This window comes from Lepidochelys kempii, chromosome 2 (assembly GCF_965140285.1).
Source record: "Lepidochelys kempii isolate rLepKem1 chromosome 2, rLepKem1.hap1, whole genome shotgun sequence".
NCBI lineage: Eukaryota > Metazoa > Chordata > Testudines > Cheloniidae > Lepidochelys > Lepidochelys kempii.
The window spans coordinates 179,579,487-179,607,216 of NC_136381.1; the positions used below are offsets into that span (position 1 = coordinate 179,579,487).

The following is a 27,730-nucleotide window of genomic DNA, read 5'->3' on the forward strand; positions in this document are numbered from 1 at the left end:
AGCTGCAGACTTTAACCAAAAACTGCTCAGCAAGTTACCTATCTCCAGCACCCAGACACTCAGCTCCCAATGGGATCGAAACCCCAAATAAATCCATTTTACTCTGTATAAAGCTTATACAGGGTAAACTCATAAATTGTTCACCCTCCGGAACACTGAGAGAGAGATATGCACAGCTGTTTGCTCCCGCAGGTATTAATCGCTTACTCTGGGTTAATTAATAAACAAAAGTATAAAAAGTAGGATTTAAGCAGTTTCAAATAATAACTGACAGAACAAAGTAAGTTACCAAGCAAAATAAAACAAGACACGCAAGTCTAAGCCTAATACATGAAGAAACTGAACACAGGTAAAGCTGACCCTCAAAGATGTTCCAATAAGCTTCTTTCACAGACTAGGCTCCTCCTTAGTCTGGGCCCAATCCTTTCCCCTGGTACAGTTCTTGTTAGTTCCAGCTCAAGTGGTAACCAGGGGATTTCTCATGACTGGCCACCTTCTTTGTTCTGTTCCAGCCCCTTTTATAGCTTTGGCATAAGGCGGGAATCTTTTGTCTCTCTGGGTCCCCACCCCTCCTTCTAAATGGAAAAGCACCAGGTTTAAGATGGATTCCAGGACCAGGTGACATGGTGACATGTCCTGTGAAACCCCAAGCCTCCTCTTTCTGGCCTCTCATGAAAGCAGGAAGGCCTGCAAGTAAACAGAGCCATTTACAATCAATTGTCCTAGTTAATGGGAGACATCAAGATTCCAAGCCACCATTAATGGCCCACACTTTGCATAATTACAATAGGACTTCAGACTAATACTTCATATTTCTAGCTTCAGATATAAGAATGATAAATTCATACAAATAGGATGAACATGCTCAGTAGATTACAAGATTTGTAATGATACCTTACAAGAGACCTTTTGCATAAAGCATATTCCAGTTACATTATATTCACACTCAAACATATGGAGTGTAACGTCACAGGGAGAAACACTGAAGAATTTAAGACTGAAAAATACACTACAGCTCAATTCTGCCAGATGCTCAGTGTCTCTGGAAACATTGTGAACACCATCAACTTCCACTGGCATCTGTGGGATCTGAGGGCACTCTGTCTCTCTTTCTCTTTCTGTGGTGGCTCAGCAGCTTCGCAGGGAAAGCAATGAGTGAATGATCTAAAGACAACAACAGTTTAATTGCACCATCAACTGTGTTTCTTCTCCACACTCTTTTTCCCAACTGCCCACAACACAATGCCTTGGAGATGAGTGAGGAGAAAACAAAACCCAGTATATTTGTGCATAAACAAGGACATGGGGAAAAACGGTTATTTGTTTTGACTCTTCCATTTCCCCACAAGCTTGGAAGGTCACTCCTTTTTTTAGACTGTCAGCAGACTGAGGCAGAACTTTGCCTCTTTGTTTTCACCCCAGGGCCCAGATCCTGCGTAGTACCTTAGGGTGTAATAAACAAGAGTAATAATCATCAACACTGATCCGTCATGGTTCGTTAAAGGATCATGAAACACACCCAAGCAATCTGTTTCATGCCAGTGCTAGGGCTGAAACTCACCCAAGGTCAAAGTTGTCATACTGAGCAGCAGTAACTCTACAACACCTTGAAATAAGTCTTCTACAGCCAGTTCCGTTTAACTGGAGGTTAGTTATATGTACCTTCCTCGTCCTACCTAACCATTAAAAATCAGCATTTACCTTCTTTGGCTGGAGTCTAACAAGAGCAGCAAAAATGTTGCTGCTGAAGACTTGTGTTCTGGCTACGGTCTGCTCTTGTGTGTTGCTCACGCGGCTCTCCACATCTGTAGACAAATTCATTGTTTCTCCACAGATGGCTCCTCCCAAGTGCTTCAGACCCAACCTGATGGGAAGAGAAGAAAGTAATGCCATATGAATTGACTGCCGTGCTTCTGTATCTGGGGATTTTGACAAGGATCCTATTCACTGGTATAGAGGCCCGGTGCAGCTCCAGAGCAGATTCTGTTCATCTCAACACAGTCTGTCTTTGACAGAGACTCAGTAAAAGGAAAGTTTAATACTGAAAAGACTGTCCAGTCTACCTGTACCCTGATCATAAACAAAATAACCTCCAGTGACATTGCTACTTACTATTGTGCCTACTGGGGGGGGGGGTCCCACAGCATTAGTAAATTGTTGACAGCCTCTACAAAACCCCACTCTGCATTCTGAGCCACAGCCTTTTGAGTGTAAATAACACTTCCTTATTTACTTTCTCCACAGCAGTCATGATCTTTAGACCTCTATCGTAGCCCACCTTAGTCACCTCTTTTCCAAGCTGAAAAGTCCCAGTCTTATTAATTGCTCTTCATATGGAAGCTATTCTACACCCCAAACATTTTTGTTGCCCTTTTCTGTTACTTTTCCAATTCCAATATATCTTTTTTGAGATGGGGTAATCATATCTGTAAACTGTATTCAAGATGTGGGCGTACAATGGATTTATATGGAGGCAATATGATATTTTCTGTCTTATAATCTATCCCTTTCCTAATGATTCCCAACATTTGTTACCTATTCAGTGTGCAGCAGCAGTCAAAAAAGCTAAGATTTTTACTTCATTTGACTCTACACTTGCTTTCACATATAGTGCCACTCCCCCACGAGCATGACCTATTCTGTCCTTCTGATATAGTTTGTACCCTGGTATTACTGAGTCCTATTGATTATCCTCATTCCACCAGGTTTCTATGATGCCTATTATATCAATATCCTCATTTAATATGAGGCAGTCTAGTTCCTCCACCTTAGTATTTAAACTTGTACCATTTGTATATAAGAACTTTAAAAATGGTCACTTTTTAGCTGTCTTCCATTTTGTGATGTAATTGAATTGGACTCTTTCATTTGGCTGTTTCTCATCATATCCTCCCTGTATTTATCATCTTCCATCCTCTCCTCCTTACTAAGATATAGAGAATCTCGATTAACAGATCCTCCCCTAAGGGAGTCTCTGATGCCTGTTCAGCAGAAAACACATCGTGTGACAGCAGGCCACACTCTGCTTGAACTGATATTATGCTGTAGAATTTCAATCTTAGCACGAATGTTCAGGGAACTTCACAGAATAAGGGATCCAGTCCCTGCCCCAGTGTTTTTATAGTCTAAGCTGAGTTGCTAGATCAGTGAGGATAAATGGAGTCAGATTCTTAGTACCCGTGGGAAAAGCATGTGATTGCAGACACTTGAAAGAAGGGCAGAGGTGGAAGCATTGCTTGCTGAATAAAGCTAGAAAGACATAAGAAAACTAATGGAGCCACAATGTAGAAAAGATATCATGGTTGAATGAGCTCTGATCACAAGGAAACAAAGAAGGGTTTAAGAACAAATGAGGTTCATAAATTAATTCAACAAGAACATCTTAGTGTTGAATTGGCCCTTTTTCAGAACTAGGACAAAACTGACTGCAAATATACAAGAACAGGTCCATTCTATCTCAGTAGAGAGTATTAGCATACAGATATAGTAGCCACTTTACAAGACTCAATTCATGTAACAGAGGGAAAGTATCACACTGAAGAAGGAAGCGATATTCCACTACTTCAACATCTGGAAAACTCAGCGAGAGCAAGATCATGGGAAGTGCTTAGTATCTTCAGAACAGTTTGAATGCTCTACTGGCCAGATGCCCCGATTTAATAGGGACAGTCCTGATATTCGGGGCTTTGTCTTATATACGGGACTATTACCCTTCACCTGCCCTGATTTTTCACACTTGCTATCTGGTCACCCTAACTGGCAACAGCACCACTCAACACAGCACCTCCCATCTTCAACAGGGAAAGAAAATAACCCCCAAGAAAATTAGTCTTCAGTGTGCCATCAACATTTCTCTACCTATCCCTTCATCTTTGTATTAGTTACAGTCATAGCTAGGAACCCCAATAACAGATGTGGTCCACAGGGCACTGTACAAACAAGTAAAAAGACTGCATCCCTGACCACAAACATCTTGGTACACCCCCCCCCCCCCACTAAACCATTAGCCTCTTCTCCTTCAAATCCCTCTCAAGATCCACTCCTGCTGCAACTCCTACAAGAAATCTGCCAGGAAATGACGACTCTGGCTGAGGAGGGAAGAGGGAAATGCTATATTTAAACATTATGTACCAAATTATGTGCTGGTACAAATGGTTGAAACCTCATTTAAAAAACAAAAACAAACCAATGGAGCTGTGCCAGTTGATACCAGCAGAGAAACTGGCTTTAAACATTGCATATATAGTGTATATGTTAGTGTTTCTTTTCCCCAAAACCAGTGAGAGTGTCTGCACTGCAACTGGCAGACACTCCCACCTCTGGGTAGACAGACTTGTCCTACTGGGCTTGAGCCAGTGTGCTAAAAATACCAGCATGGATATTATGACTCAGGCTAGCCCCCGAGCTCAGACCAAACACTGCTATTTTTAGTGTGCGAGATCGAGCCCCACTACCACTCCCAGCTGCAGTGTAGACATACCCTTTTAGACTGAAGATCTTTGGGACAGTCACTCCATATATTTCTATGTATAGTACCTCACACAATGGGGGCACCATCCACTCGGAGGCCTCTGGGAACCACTGTGGTATAAACAAGAAAAGAGAAGAAAAAAAAGATTTCTATGATACAATCTTCACTGGTCTAAAGATAGCTGAAGAATTTTGTTCTTCCCAGATAATGCTCTCTGATAAAAGTAAAGTCTGGTGAGTTTAAGCCATAACTCTACCTTACTTTAAATTAACACAGGCAGCCAACAAAACCTCATTGCATGTTAACTAAATGAGTCACTTCCGGTCCCCAAATGTACGTTTCCTTCCACCCCAGCATAACTGTCACATTTCTCATAGATGCAGATCCAAGCAAAACTTGTAAAATGTTGCTGCTCCACGTTGTTATTCTGGCTTTGGTTTTGTCCTGTACGTTTCTTTTTTACCCTTTTCTACACAGTTGTACATTACTGAGTCACAACTCACCATGCTCCAGATTCATGTTAATTTCATGTTTTCTTTTCTTGCTCTCTTTCTAGACGGATGTGCACAAATACGTCTGAGACAAGCTCGGTTGTCCGTTACCAGGGCAGAAAAGAAAACTGCACGTATAGTCTGTGAGGCTTCTGGCATTCAGAACTTCAGGAGTGCTGTTATACATTGGTACCGACACAGACCTGGTGAAGCTCCAGAGCGGATTCTGTACATCTCACCTGAAAAAGTTCAATTTGACAAAGACTCTGATAAGAAGTTTGATGGTGAAAATAACCCTGACCAGCCCATCTCTACCCTAAGAGTAAATGGAATAAACCCTAACGACAGCGCTATCTATTATTGCGCTTATTGGGATGGCACAGCGTTAGAAAGCCATAGACAGCCTGTACAAAAACCTCACTCTGTATTCTGAGCCACAGACTTTCAAAAGAGTACAAAAATTACAGCTGCCTCCTGGCTTCAGCTCAAAGGCAAGATTAAGGAGTAGACACTTGTCAGGGCTCCTCCCCACTCTGAACTCTAGGGTACAGATGTGGGGACCTGCATGAAAACCCCCTAAGCTTATTTTTACCAGCTTAGGTTAAAACTTCCCCAAGGTACAAACTATTTTACCTTGTGCCCTTGGACTTTATTGCTGCCACCACCAAGCATCTAACAAATATATAACAGGGAAAGAGCCCGCTTGGAAACGTCTTTCCCCTCAGAATCCTCCCCAAACCCTACACCCCCTTTCCTAGGGAAGGCTTGATAAAAATCCTCACCAATTTGCATAGGTGAACACAGACCCAAACCCTTGGATCTTAAGAACAATGAAAAAGCAATCAGGTTCTTAAAAGAGGAATTTTAATTGAAGAAAAAGTAAAAGAATCACCTCTGTAAAATCAGGATGGTAAATACCTTACAGGGTAATCAGATTCAAAACATAGAGAATCCCTCTAGACAAAACCTTAAGTTACAAAAAGACACAAAACCAGGAATATACATTCCATTCAGCACAGCTTATTTTATCAGCCATTTAAACAAAACAGAATCTAACACATATCTAGCTAGATTACTTATTAAGTTCTAAGACTCCATTCCTTTTTTGTTCCTGGCAAAAGCATCACACAGACAGAGAGAGCCTTTGTTTCTCCCCCCTCCAGCTTTGAAAGTATCTTGTCTCCTCATCGGTCATTTTGGTCAGGTGCCAGCGAGGTTATCCTAGCTTCTTAACCCTTTACAGGTGAAAGGGTTTTTCCTCTGGCCAGGAGGGATTTTAAAGGTGTTTACCCTTCCTTTTATATTTATGACAACACTCCTTCCTGTTTTCTCTCAGCTAGACATAAGACCAACACATACAGATGATGATTTTAAGTATAGCAGGTATAGATTTAAAAGGGTGTAGTAAAAGCAAACTTCTATAGGTACAATACAGTATGTGACTGACCATGTCCTGCAGAAATGTATACTATAAGTCAGATATCTAGTTTCTCCTTCATTTGTGGTTAATAATCTTGGGAAAGTCATTCCTATCAAATCTATCCTTGAATATAGTTTTACATACTTGCTACCATTTGTTTGGCCTCTTACCAATGTTGGTTTCAGCATGATTACTGGCAGGGACAACCTTTGGAGAATGTTAGTTTGCTGGAGTCCCCTGCTTAGAAGAGAAAGCAAATTTTCCAGGCCGATGGCTGAAGATCTGTTTTTCAACGAGAAGACATTTTGTCCATGGCGGCCTGAACAGCACATCAAATGAACGGAGAGAGCTAAGCTACAGAGCTGGAAGATTTCCCTGCCAGTAATATCACTCACTGTCTTGATTTTCTCCTCTATGAAAAATTATTAAGCAGCACTAGCCAGAAGTGGGAAAAAATTCTAACAAACATTATCTGAACTAGGATGCAGAAACTAGAATCTGCCTCCATGTTCCTACCCCCCAGACAACATAAGTTTGCCATTGTCACTAAGGGACTTTCCCATGGTACAGTCACTGGGATTTATAATTCAGTCTTCCTGCTACAGTGCTGTAATACTAGGACTGGAATAACTGTACTACAGTGAGACAGTTCTAGGAAGCGAAGACCATGTACTTAAGCTTCCTAAGCCTGCATTCCGAGATCTGATTCCCTCCCACCATCCATGCAACAGTTGCTAGAATAAATCAAGAGTTGCACATTTAAATCCCTCCCCTCCCCGCTTGGATCCCTTGGATCACACATGGTGGGGAGGTTGGAGGAAGGGGGGGGATCAGGAAACTGGCCTGGCTTCCACCCACAACTGAAGCTAAGGCCACCCGATAGCACATAAATATAGTCCATGTGAATGATATGGTAATGATAAGAACAGTGATGGGCAGCACCTAGGCTGCCTCCCCCCCCAAAAACAGTGCTTTTGGCATTGGCTCTTCAAGGGAAGGGACGCTGGGCATAAATGGGGTACACTGCCTTTTGGGAGGATGGGTGGCATCTGTCCTCAGGCTGCAGGGTGGACAGGCCAGGATTCATAGGGGAGAGGAAAGATGGCTCCCTATGGGTACACAGAGTTTATATGCATGTAATAATTAAAGTTAATACTGTTCCTCAAGAAGTGTTAATAGTGGGCCACCCTGCCCATTGCAGCGGCACACATCAGCCACAGGGAAAAAAGTTTCGGAACCCCAGTGTTAGAAGACCTGTCTGTACACTGCTTCTTGTGTGGTACTGATGGCTCAATACAGGCTCAGATGGAGCCTCAGCTGAACCTTTTGAGGGACATGAGGTCTCCTTAGAGTGGGATTTATTGGGCCATCTACCCCTCTTCTCTTTCTCCTTCCGGAGAGCCTAGGGTTTCCAAGCCTCTGAAGGTGCTGCTGCCATGGGGGCAGGCTGGGATGTTGAGGCTGGTGTCTGGGGCTGGGGGAAGCAGACTCCACTGGGGCTAGCAAACACTCCATTAGAAGGAGCATCAATCTAGCCGCTGCCTTTCCCCAACCTGCCTCTAAATCCCATACAGACCTTACACTTAGATAGGACATGGGTGTCTCTGAGGCAGCAAAGACAGCTTGAATGCCCATCACTACAGGGAGGAGATCTCTGGTAGGGCTTAAAGCCTGCGGTGTTCAGCATAACCCAGTGAGTGTTAGTGGACATGAGGGGCACACCCTCCACCCCTTTAAATACAACTGTATGAAACTAAAAAAAAAAACAAAAATAATAAAGAGGAAAATTAAAAAAGGAGAGAGGCTGAGAGGCATGCACTTTCTCTGTCTTGAGCTGCAGGCAGCTGAGAAGGAAATTATGGCAGCAGATCTCGCACCTCTTTATATGGCCTCCCAAATCAGGACAATCTGCTTCCTCTGGACACTCACAGAATTCACAGATCTGCTACTCCCAAAGGAATAGCATACACCAGCTTGTCAGTTACACCTCAGGGTCACCACTCCACTTAACACACAGCTCTAAGAAATAAACTATTTGTTCTTCTTGTAACCAGAAGAAAGAACAGAGATTGAGAAGCAAGTAGAATTAATGGAAACAAATTATTACATACAAAATAAAATCATAACATGTATTCTAGGACCCAGACTGACTTAACTAGTTATTGTCACGTTGTATGGAGGAAAAGGTCACCTAAAGTTCTCCCAGTGTATTACAGCCAGGCATAGCTGTGATGTTCTGTTCATGAAACGAGTCACACTGCCTCTTGTCTCCTCCATGGTAAGATCTCGTGCCTCTTTGCAATCCCAGACATATCAAAAGTCCTTCAACTTTGGTTATAATCAGGAAATCCCCTGTTGATGGTTCTTGGCCTCCCCTCTCTTGCTGACCTTGAAATCTTTAAATTGGCATCTGGCTTTGCATGCAGATAGGCTTGCACTGTGAGAGATACAATGCACAATACAAGAGAAGCATTACCTATCCCCTGCCTGAACAGAGTCTGGCCAAGGCTTGTCACCTCCTGGTGACCTGCTTTTAAAACTTCAAGGCTTTAATTTCCAGTATAGATACAGGACTTCTTAACCATTACCTGCACATTCATTTCACGGTGACTAAGCTGACCAGGGCATTACTGGCTGGTAGTAGAGCCCCCACATGCCACCCTTTGGTGCACTGTTACGTAGACATCACACCCAGGGGGTTACTGTAACCCCTTGTGCCCTCAGCCAGTTGGCACCAAAAGGTTCCTGGCTCATAGCAGGATGTCACCAAGCTTTGTTGAAAGTCTCTGGCCTGACATTCAAAGCCCTCGATATGATTTGCTCTCCCTACTTAAGACATTGCCTCTTTCTGCAACTAAGATGTGTCATGAAAACCATATTCCATCAGAAGACTAGTATTAATCAGCCAACAAGAAGAGGCTTGCATGAGAGTCCTGCCACGGATAGCTCAGTGGTTTGAGCATTGGCCTGCTAAACCCAGGGTTGTGAGTTCAATCCTTGAGGGGGCCATTTAGGGATCTGGGGCAAAAATTGGGGATTGGTCATGCTTTGAGCAGGGGGTTGGACTAGATGACCTCCTGAGGTCCCTTCCAACCCTGGTATTCTATGATTCATTTCACAGGGGCTGGACTTAGATTATGGGGCTCACTACTGCAAGAGTGAAGGATGACCAGAGGTTTTACTAGGTTTAGAACTAACTGAAAAACTCTTTTAGCTTCCCCTTCCCACATTAAACACTCCCAACCTCTCACTTCCACACACCCCAAAAACCACCCACCCACATACCAGAGTTTGGGGAGTCACAGGAGCAGTTCCACTCCTCCCCCATAGCTCCACTGCTTCCCCAGTGTTTGAATAAAAAGAGGATTCCTTGATCCTCACACTGCCACAGTGCAGAACCCAGCTATTTACACAATGCACTTCAAGAAGGGTTTGGCTTTTCACTCGTTAAGTTCATCAAAAGTTCAAGAACCAAATTACTTGTATTTAAAAAACAACACAAGTATCTGTTTTGATTGCTCTAGGCAAGTATTGGTGGATAATCCAATCAATCAAGGATGACAATAAGTTGTTGCTTAATAAATAAAGCCACATTGTTGCATAGAATAGGAAAAAAACAACAGACCCATGTGATTATGAGAACTGAATACAACTAAAGTTATGTTTGTCAGTCAGGCATTAACAAGATTATAACCAGCACCATTCACTGTGCAAGCTCTGCTATGCATTCTCCTGATCACATGGGCAACTAGTTTAGCTGCTTCTGGGAGTCAAAGTGATTGGAATGGACTTGATGCAAATAAGCAAGCAGCAGTGTATTACACAAAACGAACACCCCTTAGTCTGTGTTCTTGCAAAATATAAAGTTTTGCTTTAGTTACATGGAACACTGAATTTTAAAAATCAAACTTTGTTTAAAATGAAGCCGGAGGGACAGGAATTGTAGGCCGTAGCAAATTCTCAACCCCGGTTAAAATGCAAACAGTAAAGCTCCTCTGGGTATTTGGACTCTGTCTTCCCAAATGTACAGATCTTGAATAATTACCCATATCCAGACCCCATGGAAACACACCGTGGATTCTTGTTGTGTGCACCAGTTGGTCAGCAGCATTTAAAATAAGCCTGTTTCTTTTCAGTTTGTCAAGAAGCCAACATTTTAAATCACTGAAAGGGAAGAACAAGTGAGAAACACACAATGGAAGGCTTTCTGAGATTAAAGGGGATGCAGTTCCAATGAATGCAAATTCTACAAAGCTGAAGTCATTTTGGAAGGCAATAATACTGTAGGTTTGGATTCTCAGCATGAGAAATCCTGGTGAAACAAAGTTCCCAAGCAGTTCTAACAGCACCAATGAAAGGGTTAACAGGTAGAAGTGCACACAGTTTCAGTCCATCCACAAACACCAAGAACTAGCGATTCAGAGAACTACAGAGGGCTTTGGAGGCCATGGAAAGTGGAACCTTCAGAGGTTGGAGAGAGCCGTATTGCCCAGGTGGAAATTAATAATTCTGTCACAGAGGAGTGAGGCTCTGGGGGCTGATGAGGTAGTTAGAGCTGAGGCACCAGCTCTGCTCCTCACCACCCCTGAAATGCATTGAGTTTGCCTGAAAATAGTAATAATGCCAAAGACCTGCTGTTCCTTCAAAGCAGAGCTGTGAACCCTGAATAATACAACAGCCTTGCCTTGGCTTGGCTTAACAGCTCAAAAAAAAAAACCGAAAAACAACCGACCTCATCTATGTCTTTAAAAAAAAAACACCGAAGAAAGAGCAATTGATACAATGTAATGTCTTCATATTTCAGTACTAGCCTATTCAAACTGATTCTCAAGAGTTTTACTCCTTTATCGCCACAAGGGGGTACCAGAAGCTTGGATTTGTATTTCACTAACCTGAGCTGTTATTTTATTCAGTCTTCAAACAGGAATTGGGTGCAATATGGAGGAAGGGGTCATCTATGCAGGTACACAGAGCAAATTAAGTGAAATTACAGAAGCAAAACCAGTGTTGCATGTACAGTAATTGGCTATTGAGACATGCAGGAAAATATAAAATAGATTACTCAATGCACAGTATCATACATTATAGCAAACCACCTTGGGAAACACATATGCATATTAAAACATACACCAGAAATTAAACCATACTTGCTCCCCTTAGCAATTCTGTAATGAATAGCTACCAGCATACAGCTAATTTGGTTTAAAAGAGGAACTGTCAGAGTAAAAAGTAAAATAAATAAATCCTGCTTATTTTTAACTGTTTCAAATAAATACCTCAAGTCATCATTTTATAATAAGGAAAGACATTTTTTAATCCACCGCCTGATTCATTATGATGCTCAGAGTGCTTCCCACTACTTTGGCAATGCAAAACAGCCATAAACCCACTTTGTGGTCCCAGTCTTTTTAGATCTATCTACCTTTTCTGTTTGTTTCCACTTGGACAGGGACCACAAATTATTCAGGATTATTTTGGGGTTTTTTTTGGTTTTCATGCCCTGGCCCAAAGATACAATGTTTGAGTTGCAAGTGCTGCAAAAGAATATTTTTAATCCCCCAAAATGGATAATGTGCAAGAATCTCGGTGAGGGCAATTTCACGGGCACTTCCTCTCCTTGAGCTCCTTACCACATATTTCCCAGGGTGATGCTCTGGGCCAATAGTAGGTATGCCATCTGAAAATGCTGAAGTGAGTTTTAACAGGTGGTGTACCTTTAACAAATTTATATATAACTTACAGCCAAGAATCACTTTATCCCATATTTAGTGTTAGAAGAGGTAGATTTTTTGTAATGTTAAAAGATAGTTTGTTTTAAAACAACCTTTCAATCTGATCAATTTTACACAGCTGTGGGAAATTATGGGAGATCAGACAATTGTTTAAGGACAGTAGATGTTCAGATTCAAAATGTTAAAAGCTTTATGGCTGTTAAAGTACAACTTTTCGACATCGCATGTCAAAATATAAAAAGTAAATATCCTTAAATCAAGCTAGTAAGTTCTCAAGCTGCACTTCTCTTACTTTATCTATCTGTAAATTGATCATCATTGATGGAAATACGTGCGTGTGTGTGTGTGTGTGTGAGAGAGAGAGACCCCTCCATTTAACAATAAAAATCTAATCCTTCCAAGCCTATCTATATTGTAATGCAGCTGTCTCAGTGGTGAAATGTAATGAGCATACACAACAGCTTGGAGAGGAAGCGAGGATTACACCATCTCAAACTGAAACTCCAGGGGGAAGTTGAGGTGAGCGGAATGGAAGTACTCAAATTGGAAGTTGACAAGGACACTAGGGCCCACATCTTCCAGGTTTATGGGTGTCTAACATGAATTGAAATTAATTGGAGTTAGGCTCAGAAATACTTTCAGCACTGGGCAGAGGCTCCTATTCTTACAAAAGGTTCCATGGGATCTTTAATGATGGGAAGTTAACATGACCTTTGTCTTACATTTCACTGAAACAAAAAAAGGAATAAAGGAAGCATGTGAGCAGGCAGTGATGTTCCCAAGAAGGGATGAGTTTGTGTTTTATTTCCAATGACAGCACCCCCTGCCTGTTGCGATGGAGGGATCTGGTGTGGAGTTTTTGAGAGTCAGTCATGGTTTGGCCCTTCCAGTTTAACTGACTAAATTAACTATTTAAAGTTTGTATGCTTCAACTAATCAAGATGTATGACTGTGTAGTTCTCTAGTACAGGGTAATGAGAATGCAGTGAGTAGTGTGTTTTTGGTTAGTGGCTCACACACTGGGCTGACACGTGTCCCCTCTCACACTCTTAAATAAAATTGGAAACTCTTTGAAACAGTGAGAATGACAGCACCTCATCTCTTCTGCTCAAGACTGACATTGACTTCTTGTGCTTTTATTTCTCCTCAGGAGCCAGAGCAATTTCAGGAGACATGGTGGGGTTTCTGGAAATTCTCTTTGCTTGCCTCTTGCCATGTAAGTTTGTTTAACTAAGTTCTGTTTATTATTTATGGTTATTTATGCAGCATTGTGGGCCTGGATCCCCAGAGTTACAACAATTTTATTCCAGGGCCACCCTAGTGAAAGCTATGGAGTAAGACTGGAATCTCAACACCCCTGAGTGTGTATGGATCTCTACAGATAATCCACAGACAATGGGCCCAATTCTCCACTGCCCTGCCCCTTGTGCCTAGGAAAGAAAAAAACCCTGAGATCAGAATTGTCCTCTCACTCACACCCGTGTCAGAAATTACACACTTCACCCTCACCATGCACACTTCTAAATGAACATACAAGGTGAAAGGCAGCAGAGAAGCAACCCCAGCGACCCTTCAGTATAAGCAACATGGATTCTGCATAGAGACACATTACTGCTCCATGTAGATGGGTTATTTCTAGCAGCCATTTCCTCATTGCTCCTTATCCTCCTTTTGTCTTCCAGCTGTGCTGTGGGCCATTCGCCTGGAGCAGGTACCAATCTCTAACATAAAGAAGCCACATGAGGACACCATTGCTGAATTCACCTGCAAATTGTCTGACACGTTAGAGTCTACCAATATCCACTGGTACCGAGCCCCAACTGGAGGGGCTCCACAGAGGCTGCTCTACCTTTCTTACTCCAAGCCTGACCCTAGCTGGGATGCCGGCTTCTCCAGCAAGAAACTCACCGCTCATTTTCAAGGCTGTAGCATCTGCAAACTGTTGGTGCACAAGCTGGAAAAGGCAGACAGCGGCCACTATTACTGTGCCGCATGGGATTATACACAGTGCCACAAACCTCCTGCAGCCCTGCACAAAGAAACTCCAAAACAACAAAACCACACACACCACAGCCTGGGGGGCTGGGCTCAGCTCTCACGTTACTGCTACAGCAAAGCTCACCGAGATCCACCCTCAGCCCACTTTATAGATTGCCAACTTTCTAATCACACAAAAGCAACCCTAACACCATTTTCCCACCCCTTTTGAGGCCCCGCCCCCCACTCACTCCATCCCCTCTCCCTTCCTGGTTCACGGTCCCCCGCCCTCACTCACTTTCACCGGGCTGAGGCAGGGGATTGGGGTGCAGGAGGGAGTGAGGGTTCCAGCTGGTGGTGTGGACTCTGGGGTGGGGCCAGTGATGAGGGATTTGCGGTGAAGGAGGGGGCTCCAGGCTGGGGCTGAGGGGTTCGGAGCACGGGGGGGGCTCAGGCTGGGAGAGGGGGTGTGGGCTCCGCCTCTGGGTGTAGGCCCTGGGGTGGGGCCAGGATAAGAAGTATGAGTGCAGGAGGGGGCTCAGGCCTGGGGCAGGGGGTTGGGGTGTGGGAAGATGTTCGGAGTGCAGGCTCCAGCCAGGTGGTGCTTACCTCACACGTCTCCGGGTCAGCAGTGCAGCGGAGCTAAAGCAAGCTCGCTGCCTACCTCAGTTCTGTATGGCTCATGTCCAGGTCCTAGGCAGAGGGGGGTTCCTGGCCATTGGGAGCTGCGGAGCCAGCTCTCGGGGTGGAGGCAGCACACAGAGCCCCTCTGGCTGTCCCTGAGCCTATGAGCCACAGGGAGATATGCTGGCCACTCCAGGTAGCTGCATGGAACCAGGGCAGGCAGTGCTGACCAGAGCCGCCAGGGTCCAGTTTTGATCGGGTGTTGCAGTGGAAAACTGGATGTCTGGCAACCCTATCTATGGGGCAGACACCTCTCAAACACATACCGTAGCCAATACAGCAGACTGACTCCTGCTCCAGATCCACCCAGCCACGCTGATGCTGATCCCAGGAACTGGAAGAAGGAGCTTTCCTAGTGAGTGGCACTGGGTCCACTTACCCAGCATCTACCTAGCAATACTGGCTCCATCTCTAAAGGCAGAACAAGCAATTGTCTTGTGATGTGACTATTTCACAAGTGACTTGAGAATGATGGCGGGGGAGGAGAGAATAAGGGACAACAGGGTGGGGAGGATAAAAAACTGCAGAGAATTTGGGGTAGGTGAATGAGGAAGCTGAGGGGAAGAGAATTTCTAGTTTGCTCACATGAACAAGTCACTGAATGCATGTCCACTGAGAATTTTTAGCAATAACTGGAGCATTAACCAGGGTGCAGGAGTTTTTGCTATCTCACTGTTTAACCCTATTCAAACCAGGTCTGAATCATGCAGGGTACAAACACCTGCATCCACTGTGCTCTCTCCCTCCTACTGCTGTCACCATCACTGGATCTGCAACGTTGCTGGCCAAGAGAACAATGGTAGACAAGGTGTGGTGTTTAGATGTTGCTTCTAATTATTAAAATTGGGAGCACTGGGTGCTGGGAGTCTGATAGGACAGGAAACAGGAAGGAGGGGGGAGGAGTTGAGAGGCTGGGAGAAAGCTACAGAGGGTGCAGCAGCAGCTTGGTAAAGAGGTTTCCGCTTTGAAAATAAAGTCCTGTTGAAGCTTGTTAGTACCGTACCTGGTTGATACAACATTTTGGCGATGAGAATAGATTTTTTTGCCTCTGAACCCACCTGCACCCTTTCTGCAAAGCCCAGGTGAGCCTCCAATTGGTTTTACTACCTGGATCCATATGTTTGAGACTTATCTACTTGCAATCAGTGCTACAGAGATTTCTGAAGTAAGAAAGTGTGCTCTGCTTATCCACTGCCTTGGAGCAGAAGGGCAGCATACATTTTACACTTTTCCCCTTGCAGATGATAAATACGAGACTGCACTTGCTGCATTTAAGAACTTTTTTGTGCCAAAAGTGAATGTAGTAGCTAATGGCTACAGATTTCACCAGCGTGAGCAGAAACCAGGGGAAACTATAATGCAGTATATTGCTTCCCTGAGGAGTCTGATTGTAATTTGTGACTTTGGGAATATGGCAGATGAGATGATTAGAGACCAGCTGATTGAGAAAACAACCATGCTTCATGTAAGAGAATGCTTACTTCTAGAACCACAAGTTACACTAGAAAAAGCAATAACCATTGCTACTCAGATTGAGTCAGCTACAGCTGAAGCCAAAATAATGAGCATGGATACAGGAGGCACAGTCCAGGCTGTGACTCCTTTGCAGAAAAGTTCACTACCACTGCAGACACACAATTGCAAGAGGAAAACTAATGAAAAACCACCAAATCAGCAAATTCAAAATACAGTAAAAGCATGTTTTCACTGTAGATCCCTACAACACCTTGCAAGCTACACAGGAGGGCCGGCAAAAGTAGCTCAGTGCAATCATTGCAAAAAGACTGGACATTTTGCTAAAGTATGTCACAGTAGCCAGTTCAATCAACAGGTGCATGCAGTTACAATACCAGATGTTACTGTGTTGAGCATGGACAAAATCACAACTGCACATATTCCAGAACAGATAAAGTGCACTGTAAACGTTTCTGCCATACCCTCAGGCAAACCACACTCTATTCAGCTAATGTTGGACATTGGCTCAGCAGTATCTATACTACCTGATTCCATCTATCTGCATTACTTTAAAGATGTGCCTCTTACTGAATCCAAACTTCACTTGGTGTGCTATTTGAAAAACCATATTCCAGTACATGGCTGCCTGCCAGTAATAGTTACTTTTGGTGATTGCTGTGTAATTGCAGAGTTCTACATTGTCCACAAAGGTACTCCTATTCTTGGCAGAGATTTATTGGCTACTTTAAATCTCAGGGTAGTTAACGGACAAATTGATCTTCCTCAGCAAAGCACTCTTGTGGTACACACACCAGTTTCAGCTGGGACCCAACACCAGGTTGAGGAGACACTCGGCTGTGCTTATGGGTTTCTGCATAAAGTTAAAATGTGGAATAATGTGATGCCTGTACGACAGAAGTTACGGCGCTTACCATTTTCAGTCATGGAAGCTGTTTCAGAGGAACTTAGAAAACTTGTTCAAAAGGACATTATGGAAGAGATCGACTCCCCGGAATGGGTTTCACTTATAGTAGTGACGCAGAAGAAGGGTGGAGGCATTCGCCTTTGTGTGGACTTAAGGAAGGCAAATAAAAGCTATTGTGATTGACAGCCACCCTCTTCTTCACATAGAAGAAGTATTTGCAGAACTCCGTGGAGCAAAGATGTTTTCTACTCTTGATTTGCAGAGCGCATACCACAAGGTTATGTTGCATGAAGATAGCAGAGACCTCACAGCATTTATTACACGAGGGACTATTTCGTTTTAAACATGTTCTATACGGTCTCGCATGTGCCCCAAGTGCCTTTCCAAAACATGATGTCATTGATTCTGAAGAAGCAACATGGAGTTCAGTGCTATCTGAATGATATTATCATGTTTGGAAATACTTCTGAGGAGCATGACAATAACCTGCAGTCTGTACTAAACTGCATCAGCAATGCAGGCCTCCAGCCCAATAGGTCCAAATGCATATTTAGACAAACTGAACTCTTTCTGGGGCATACAATTTTACAGTCTAGACTAAAACCTGATCCAGATCATATCCTGGCAATTTCAAATGCTCCTCCTCCAACAGATTTGCTAACCTTATGTTCCTTCTTGGGTCCTACCTCCTGGTATGCAAAATTCATTCCCAATTATGCTTCTGTCATTGAACCATTACGGGAATTACTACGGAGAAGTTTCAGAGTAACAGCCGTGTTAGTTAGTATTCGCAAAAAGAAAAGGAGTACTTGTGGCACCTTAGAGACTAACCAATTTATTTGAGCATGAGCTTTCCTGTAGCTCACGAAAGCTCATGCTCAAATAAATTGGTTAGTCTCTAAGGTGCCACAAGTACTCCTTTTCTTTTTACGGAGAAGTTCTATCTTAGTGTGGACAACGGATGCACAAGCTAGTTTTGAAATGGTGAAAGTCTTGATTGTACCTAGTCCAGTACTTGCACTATTCAGTCGTGCATTGCCCACAATTGTAACTACCGATGCTTCTGATTATGGATTTGGAGCTGTTCTCACACAACTGCATGAGGACAACACAGAGAGGACTGTTGCATTTGCTTCAAGGACAATAAGTAATGCAGAGAGAAAATATTTTACAGTTGAAAAAGAAGCACTTGCTTGTGTCTGGGCTACTGAAAAATGGAGAACTTACCTGTGGGGCCGCACATTCAAGTTGTGCGCAGACCATAGCCCTTTGACAATGTTGCTCACCACAAAAGAACTGGGAAGAGCAGGATACCGTATTGCTCGATGGTCTGCAAGACTACTCTCTTTCAATTATGAACTGGAATATAAGCCTGGAAACCAAAATGTCATCGCTGATTGCCTTTCTTGCCTGCCTTTGCCTTCACCAGATGGTCCACCAGAGGATGAGGATGTAGTTGTTGGACTTATTACAAGCACTCTCACTGCTGTTACAAAAGAACAATTTCAAGCTGCTTGTTTAGCATGTCCAATTCAACAAAAAGTACAGGAATTTCTGACAAAGAGACAACCCAGTCACCCTAAAAACCTTGACCCAGTTTTGCTGCCTTATTTTAGAGTTTGGGATGAACTTTCTTTGTTTGATGGCTGTGTGCTATGAGGTACACACTGGCTCCTTGTGCAAGAAGAATTATAGTCAAAACTCATACACCTGGCACACAATACTCATCAAGGAATTGTCTGAACCAAACAATGACTACGGGATCTGCATTGGTGGCCACGGATGGACTCTCAAACTGAAGCGCTCATAAAATCCTGGGTCACTTGCCAAATGCATGATAAGACAGCAGTGACATGTACCCCTCCATTACAGCCTGTTCCTCTTCCTGAACCTGCGTGGGAAAAAGTGGTGATTGACACTGTAGGACCCTTTGATACTGCTCCAACTGACTGCCATTATGCCATCACTTTAATAGACTATTTCAGTAAATGGCACGAGGTAGCGTTTACATCGCAAATCTCTTCTGCTACAGTGATTAAGTTCCTCTCTTCAGTTTTTAGCAGGGAAGGCAACCCCAAAGAACTGGTTTCAGATGATGATAGTCAATTTACTTCCCTGGAGTTTGAAACTTTTCTAGCACAGAGGGACATTTTACACAGGTGTTCATCCCTATATTACCCTCAAGCCAGTGGGGAAATCAAACGGTTTAACAGAAGTTTGAAAGAGAGTTTGCAAACGGCTAAACTGGAAGGGCGATTGTGGATACCCTTCACTACTGATTTCTTGCAAGCATACTGGGCTACATGATACGCCACAATCCAAAGATCACCCACAGAGTTACTGCATGGAAAACAGATGAATACTAAACTGAACATTGCTGGATTGTTAAAGGCACGACCTGATGTCCCAAACGAGGATGATGTGAGAAAAACAGTTGAACAGAACCAAGCAAAGTCTAAGGCGTTCCACACACAAGCAGCGGGGTGCTAAGGAACCAAAGTTTGACTGTGGTTCCTTCGTTAGAATACGAAAAGCTGGAATTTTATGCAAAGCTAAATTCACCTCTCCTCTTAAAATCATAGAGAAGAAGGGACCTTACACCTATTGACTTTCTGATGGGCGGGTATGAAATGCTTCTTATCTTGCACCTGCCTATGCACCAAGAGGAGATTATGCCAACACCCAGTCTGCATTGGATGACTTCACCATAGTACCAACACAACAAGACATTGCACTGGAACCGGGGCTTGAGAGACGGCCTGTCAGACCCAGACGACCACCTGTCCGGACTAGAGACTGTGTTATGTAGTATCTACAGTGTTTTCAGTGTAATATTTCTGCCAACAGTATAGTGTCTTGTTTCATATTTGTTCCTGTGGTTAGAACAAGAATGTTTATTTTAATTGGGAGAGTTTCTTAAGAGAGGAGGGAATGTGGTGTTTAGATGTTGCTTGTAATGATCAGAATTGGGAGCACTGAGTGTTGGGAGTCTGATAGGACAGGAAACAGGAAGGAGGGGGGAGGAGTTGAGAGGCTGGGAGAAAGCTACAGAGGGTGCAGCAGCAGCTTGGTAAAGAGGTTTCCACTTTGAACATAAAGTCCTGTTGAAGCTTGTTAGTAACTTGCCTGGTTGATACAACACAAAGGTACAGAAAGGTGCTGATTGAATCCCCTCAGTGTGATGCTCTTATCTCTCACTAGCCATGGTTGGGCAACAGAAAGAGACTGAATAGCCTGCTACAGCCTTGGCTAACACTGCTGGCTCTTTGAGCTCCCAGATCCTTTCACTCCCAGATCCCTCAACCCACCCAGGGACATGACATTACACTACACTAACATAGACAAGGTCTTAGAACCAGTTTTACCCCAGTTTCACACTCAGCAATGGTGGGTGCACTAATACACACAGGATGCAGGAATTCTATGGCCATGGCAGTAGGGGTCAAGGGTAGACAATGAAACGTAACAGAACTAACTTTACTGCATGTTATACACACCCAGAGAAGCCCTCAATAGATTTATGCAAGAGAAGCAGTACAATTTCTGACAACTTTCAAGCTCTTCAAACCAAACAAGAAAGACACGGGGAGCTTCCTTACCACTTATCAAATCCCTAATGAGTAGGTTGGCTGCACATCCATTTTATGTTACATTGGTAATTCAGTGAGCTTACTCTATTCTCTATATTTCAGATCTAAATCTAATCTATTTAAGTAGCTAATTGTTTGAGTAAGGCATTTCTAAAACGTCCATCACCATGGTATCTGAGCACTGAACACAGTAATGTGGACTCTGACAGCACTAAGAGGACATCAAAGTGGGGCCTGCCTTTTGCATCTCCCAGGTTCTATGAAGCTTTATTTGCTTTTCCTTCTTTGCATATATGTCTGTTGAACACCCAAGTGCTTGCAGTTGTTTCTTTTAATTGCAGCAGGACATTTTTTATCTAGTTACATTTTTTAAATGCAAACATAGTAATATTATTTCTATTGAGGTAGCACCCAAACTGATGGAGACCTCTTTGTGCTCGGAACTGTACAATCGTGATAAAAATACTCCCTGCTATAAGACAGTTTTACAAATGATGTATTCATGTTTATTTGATTCCATATGAAGGATGGAGGGAAAGGGATATAACTTTCCTATTAAATAGTAAATTGTTTGGGACAGGAGCCATGTCTTTTTGCACATCTGAACACCACCTAGGACAGTGGGACCCTAATCCTGATTAGGGTATTTGGTTTCCACTATAATAGCAAAATTATTATTTGCATGGACCTAGGGCCTGAGGGCCTACAGACCCCAACTGAGAGGGGGTCCTACTGTGCTAGATGCTCTAGACCAGAGGTGTGCAAACTATGGCCCGCGGGACCGTCCTGCCCGGCCCTTGAGCTCCCAGGCAGGGAGGCTAGCCCCCGGCCACCACTGTCCCCCGAAGCCACGCCATCGCGTGGGCAGCACTCTGGGTGGCGGGGCTGCACGCTCCCGCAGGGCAGCACATCTGGCTCAGAGCGGCATGGTAAAGGGACCGGGGGGCTCCAGGGAGCAGTCAGGGGGTGGTTGGATAGGTGTGGGAGTCCTGGGGGGCCTGCCAGGTGGTGGTTGGATGGGGCGGAGATTCTGGAGGGGCAGTCAAGGGACAGGGAACAGGGGGGTTGGAAAGGTGTGGGAGTCCCAGGGGAGCCTGTCAGGGGGCGGGGGTGTGGATAAGGATCAGGGCAGTCAGGTGACAGGGAGAGTTGGATGGGGGTGGGGTCCTGGGTGGGCAGTTGGGGCAGGGGTCCTGGGAGGGAGCAGTCAGGGGACAAGGAGCAGGCGGGTTGGGAGGGGTCAGATAGGGGGAGGGGTCAGGCTGTTTTGGGAGGCACAGCCTTCCCTACCCAGCCCTCCATACAGTTTTGCAACCCCAAGGTGGCTCTCGGGTCAAAAGTTTGCCCACCCCCTACTCTAGACCAGAGTGAGAGATGGTTCCTGCCTCAAAGAGGTTATAGTCTAAATAGACAAGACATTCAAAGAAACAAAAATAGTTCTCATTTTACAGATGGAGAACAGGAGATTATAGGCCAGATTTTCAAGAAGAGCTGAGCACTTCTCCCTCCAGCAGAACTCGACAGAAGCAGTGGGTACTCTGCACCTCTGAAAATCAGGCTCTTGATAACTTGCCTATGGTCATGCACGGCGTTTGTGGTGTTGCTGTGAATTGAGTTCAGATGCCCTGAGTCCTAGTTTAGTGTCTTAACACAGGGCATTAATGGTGGGGGAGTAAACTACAATTCGCTATGTGGATCTATCCTTCCATGGAAGGAGAATGCACTAGAGGCCTAAATTCTCAGAGGTATTTAGTCTCCTAACTTCCATTGAAATCATCCTAATCACCACATTAGGATCTGGACCTAAGGGCCTAAAATGGTTAGAGAGAGTCTCTGTCTCTCTCTCTCTCTCTCTCTCTCTCTCACACACACACACACTCCTTCTCCTCACCCCCAACCCAACAGGAAACCAGCCAGTACAGTAAGAACAGTAGCAATATCCTCATTTCTTGCTTTCTTCAGTCAGGACTGGGTAACAGTATTTTTCTTTTGACAAAATTGAGCACCATTAACGTTGATAACTCTCCTTCCTGAAAAGGTACAGCAAGTTAAGGAGACTTGGTGGTATGTCTGGAAGTCCTCTTTGCTTGCGTCTTCCCTGGTAAGTTTACTGGACACATTAACTGTAGTGAGTGATTTTATTCTGTATTTATTGTTAACAACCCCCCGCCTGCTCCAACCTGGGCCTGAATCTCGAGTCCAATATAATAACTTGATGCTGGTACAATCCCAATGAAACCAGTAGCATTGCACTGAAATAAAACTGGTGTACTGAATTGAGGAAATCAGGATCCATAATCTTGGATGGTTTCTTACGGATAGAGGGTCTGATTCTTCACTGCCCTGTACCTTGTGTAATTGTTCACACCATCTTTGCCCAGTATAAACAGAAACTGATCATTCACTCACACTAGAGATAGAGGCTTTACCCATTTTCCCTTCACATTTACATAAATGGCATTTTAAAGTGCAAGGCAATGGATAATCAAACCCATGTACCTTCCTCAAGAACTTACAGGTGGCAACGCCATGTACATATTACTGCACTCTGAAGAGGGAAATGTCTAGGTGCTGTCTCCTCATGACTGCTTTCTCTCTTTTTGCCTTCCAGCTGTTCTGTGGGTCCTTCACCTGGAGCAGGAGCAGATTTCTCTCACAAAGCTGCCACTTCAAGGCAGCTCTGCCAAATTCACTTGCAAGGTGTTTGGTGGATCGGACTCTACCTACATCCACTGGTACCGAGCCCCCACACAGGCTGCTGTACCTCACTCTCCCTGGGTCAGAGTTAAAGTGAGAGGCAAGCTTCTCTGGTGAGAAATTCTCAGCCTATGGGAGACAAAGCACCTGCATCTTGTTGGTGCACAAGCTGAAAGAGACAGACAGCAGCCGCTATTACTGTGCCACATGGGATTTTACACAGTGCCACAAGCTTCCTGCAACCCTGCACAAAAACCACCACAGCTCTGTGTGTGGGGCTCAACTCTCATGTTACTGCTGCAGCAGAGCAGGCTGAGCCCTGCCCCTGGCCCAGGAGCAAAAAGCCTCACAACAGGCATAGCCTCAGTCCCACAAACCACGGCCAGTGTGAATTCCCGTTCGGCCAGCCCAAGTTGTGTAGGGATTTGCCTGAGCCAGGGAAGTGGGAGTTTGCACCACACACTAGGTGAAGCTGACATCCAGTGACTGCCTGCCAGTACTGGCTCCATCTCTAAAGGCAGAACAAGGGATCGAACAGTCACTACCCATTTGACTTCACAAAGCAAAGGATGACCAGAGACACTGTGGAGTGAGCGAATAAGGGAGAATGGGATGGGGACAATAAATAACTGGGGGGAGTAAAGTGAATAGGGAAGGTGAGGGGAAGACATTTTCTAGGTGGGAACAAACAGCAGTTTGCATCTCCACTGGGAATTTTCAGCACATCTCCATGGCTGGAGCTGTAGTGTACACAGAATACAGGAGTTTGCTACTCAGTTTCAGTGGCCAAATATAAAATAACCAACTTGGCTCCTCTGAGTGCACCATGCTCAAGGAGTTAAGACAAGAACAGCAGCAAAATCTGTAGCTTAAAAGCTCTTCATTGTAAATGTGAGAAGGGCACAGGAAACTGTGGGGGGCTTCCTTCCCATGGAAAAGGGCCCAATCCTCACATTCATCTGCACTGCACTCGGTGCCAGACTGAGCTTGGTGACAAAGGTGGCTGGATGCCATCTCTGTGCCCCCATAGTGCTGGGGTCAGCTAGTGGCTTGTTTTGCTCCCTCTACAACTTAGCGCATTTAGTTGTGCCCTGCTAGGAATGGCCCTAAGGAGCCATTGTGGGAGTTAGGGATCACAGTAATGCAGTACCTCCCTCTAGCCATGTCCATTACAGCAGAGTGGAAATGGAATACCTTATCCTAGGTTCCAGGAATTCCAGCCGCTCCTGAGAATGGATAGGTTTTTGGCTTACACTTATGGCCTCTGATAGCTCATTTCACCATCAATCAGCTTTGACTGAGAATTTTTCTTCATCATTACAAATAAGCAAAGGAAACTGGCTATTGTATTGTTGATGGACATGTGGGGCTCCTACTAATATCAATGGATTATGTGGGGCTCCTATTAATATCAATGGATTATATATGGTACTCACTCACATACAATTTAGAGAGTAATACATATGCATGTCACTTACAGACACCGTTCAGGATATCCAATATAGATTAATATCCATTCACTTTCTTGGCATGTATGTTAAGGAAACCATTTGGTCCACAACAAATCATGAACATGGGACATTTACAGAAGTGTGGTCCTTACATATATATTTCCAAAGTTTTCATTAACATGTAGTTAAGGTTCATAAAATCATAGAGGTTTGAAATGGAAAAGGCCTATTACATCATCCAGTCCATCTTCCTGCCAATGCAGAACTATTCCCTACAAAGTATTTTCTAGTGTTTTGTTGAGTCTAGTTTTAAAGGTCTCCAAAATGGGGCTTCCATCATCTCCTTTGAAAGATGATTCCATGCCTGACTGAGATCAATGTCACTAAGTCTTTTTGATATTCTAATTTATCCATATTTTCTCTCTCCCCACTGGTGTCTACAACTCAACCCAGTTTTGAATCGTATGCAACTTTGGTAAGTGTGTTGTTCATGCCATCCTCTGAGTTAGTAAGGAAGATGTTTGGCGTTTCTTTTTTCTTGCATTAAAGATTGATTAAAGCACTTTGAATTCTGTACCTAAGTCAGAACTATTAAAAATAAACTGAACACTTTGCTCATACAAAGCTTATCCTGTAAAGCAGTAAGTAATGCTGGAAGAGGTCTCTCAACTCTCATTAGTGTCTACAGATGATGATGATGATGACAATGACAATAGCACCCACTAGCTTTTAGAAATAGCTCAGTATCTTGCAGGATAGAGCACCTTTCCTTTGGAGATTTCAGTCAAGTCATAAGATTGCATACTTGAGTCGGGTAACTGTTTTCCTTCTAGTCTCTTAACCACTACACCAGCAATTATGTAATGTATATTTTAAAAAGTTATGACCCAGTCGTCAATGCAAAGTTATCCCACTGTGTTCCTCAAAAAAGAATTTTCAAAAGGCTGTAGCAAGACCTGGAACATGGACCTGGGCATTAGCAGCTGAGATTTCTCAAATCTACCTTTTTCAGAATGTGCTCCTTTCTGTAACATGGAGCAAATGGTGAAGGGAGAAAATGACCCAACAATTTCCAAACTGAATTCATATTGAACCATTAACACCTTATTTTGTGAAGCTACAAGACGTCTTGAGAATAAAAAGTTTATACAGCAAATTCACTCACCCTTTCGCAGAGGCACTACAAGTTCTGTAAAAGGGCTCTCTCCAGATGCCAAGAAGAGGGATGATGTTGATTCTTCAGAGGCGAGATTGTTTGATCAGGAATATTGTATATTTACCGCAGTCATTACAGTGTTTCCATCCTAGAACTGCATGTTTCCATAGACACTATCTGGTAAAATTAAAATCAGAGAACCCTATAGATTTCTATCACAAGGCCATTTAACAGGATATAAATGTGTACGAAAATAAGTGCACAGCAAATGAATTACTATAAATTGAATAAAGAAAAGGAGTACTTGTGGCACCTTAGAGACTAACCAATTTATTTGAGCATGAGCTTTCGTGAGCTAGCTCACGAAAGCTCATGCTCAAATAAATTGGTTAGTCTCTAAGGTGCCACAAGTACTCCTTTTCTTTTTGCGAATACAGACTAACACGGCTGTTCCTCTGAAACCTATAAATTGAATGTTCTTGTTTAAATATAACTGAGCTAGAGGAAGATGGAGCATTATCAGACTACCTGAGGAATAGATTCTGAAAGCCACCAGCTATCCTGAATGAATCCACTTCAGTCAATGGGATTATTAATGTGAGTCAACTTACTCAAAACCTTCCTCTCCCTTGTACATCCCCATAAGAGTCAGAGGTAAGTTAACCCTTAATTAACAAGTCACGGCTCAGATAATTCTCATCATCAGCAAGAATTCTACCGGGAGGCTCTCAGTCTCATTTAAACGACCGCACTCATCCACATCCAGTACAGCCCTCTTTGTGAGATCATTCCTGGTCTCATGATTAGAAAATCGCTGCCTGTGTACAAACTATGATTTTTAAATCCTTGGAATTCAGGCCAAGTTTCTCTGGATGACCAAGTTCAGGCTCCTAAATTCCTTTAGGGATCTGGCCCTAATTCCCTTTCCCCAGCTAGGTCTGTTCAAAGAAAGGTTATAAAGAAGTTTGTGTTGATGGGCGAAAAAGTATATTTCCCCTCCGCCCCCCATCCCAGCCCCAAAAAGCAGGGACAGTGCTGGTAGCACTCCATCTATATACTTAATCACTACACTTTTGAAATATGGTATATTTGTTGCTATGTTTTTTTGGATAGTGTTCAAAGTATATTTAAAATGTTCCAGATTTTAAGGAGTTCTCACAATAGTTTACTGTAAAGATTAATCAGCTCTTTGTAGAGGGGCAAGGACAAGGTTTATACTGCACTTACTTCTCACTATAACCCTCAAAATAGGGCTTAAGTGGGGTTAAAACTGTGTAAGGACCTTGTTCTGGCTCTCTGCACAGAGATGAAGGTCACCCAATAAAAGTTACATACTCTTGTGGAGAGGGGGAATAGACACCAACAGATACCCAAAGGGAAACTCACAGACAGGGTATATATAGCAACAGAATTCACAAACAGCATAGGAAACCCCTAATGAAACAATGGGAAACTATTGATTTAGGTGAAAACAAAAAGTTAATCCTTGAGGCAACTCTGAGTTTGGAGAACACAAGAGCCCGATTTTAGTGCAAGGAAAATGCGTTTTAAGAGATTTTTTTTTCTTAGACAATTTTATCAGATCTGTAGACTTCGTGGGACTCTGAGTTAAGACAAGATGAAGAATTCCTGAGTAAATTCTCCCTAGGAATTGGGGCTTATTCCAAAGCTCATTGTAATC

General features: G+C 43.6%; 1 long non-coding RNA gene across 1 annotated transcript; it reads right to left on the minus strand.

Moving 5' to 3' along the window:
* Nucleotides 1–820: 820 nt before the first annotated feature.
* On the minus strand, nt 821–4,574 carry LOC140905999 (uncharacterized). Its single transcript, XR_012157022.2, has 3 exons — nt 4,481–4,574; nt 1,702–1,864; nt 821–1,164 (listed from the first exon to the last, which is right to left on the minus strand). It is a non-coding gene; the product is annotated as an uncharacterized LOC140905999 (long non-coding RNA).
* Nucleotides 4,575–27,730: the final 23,156 nt, after the last annotated feature.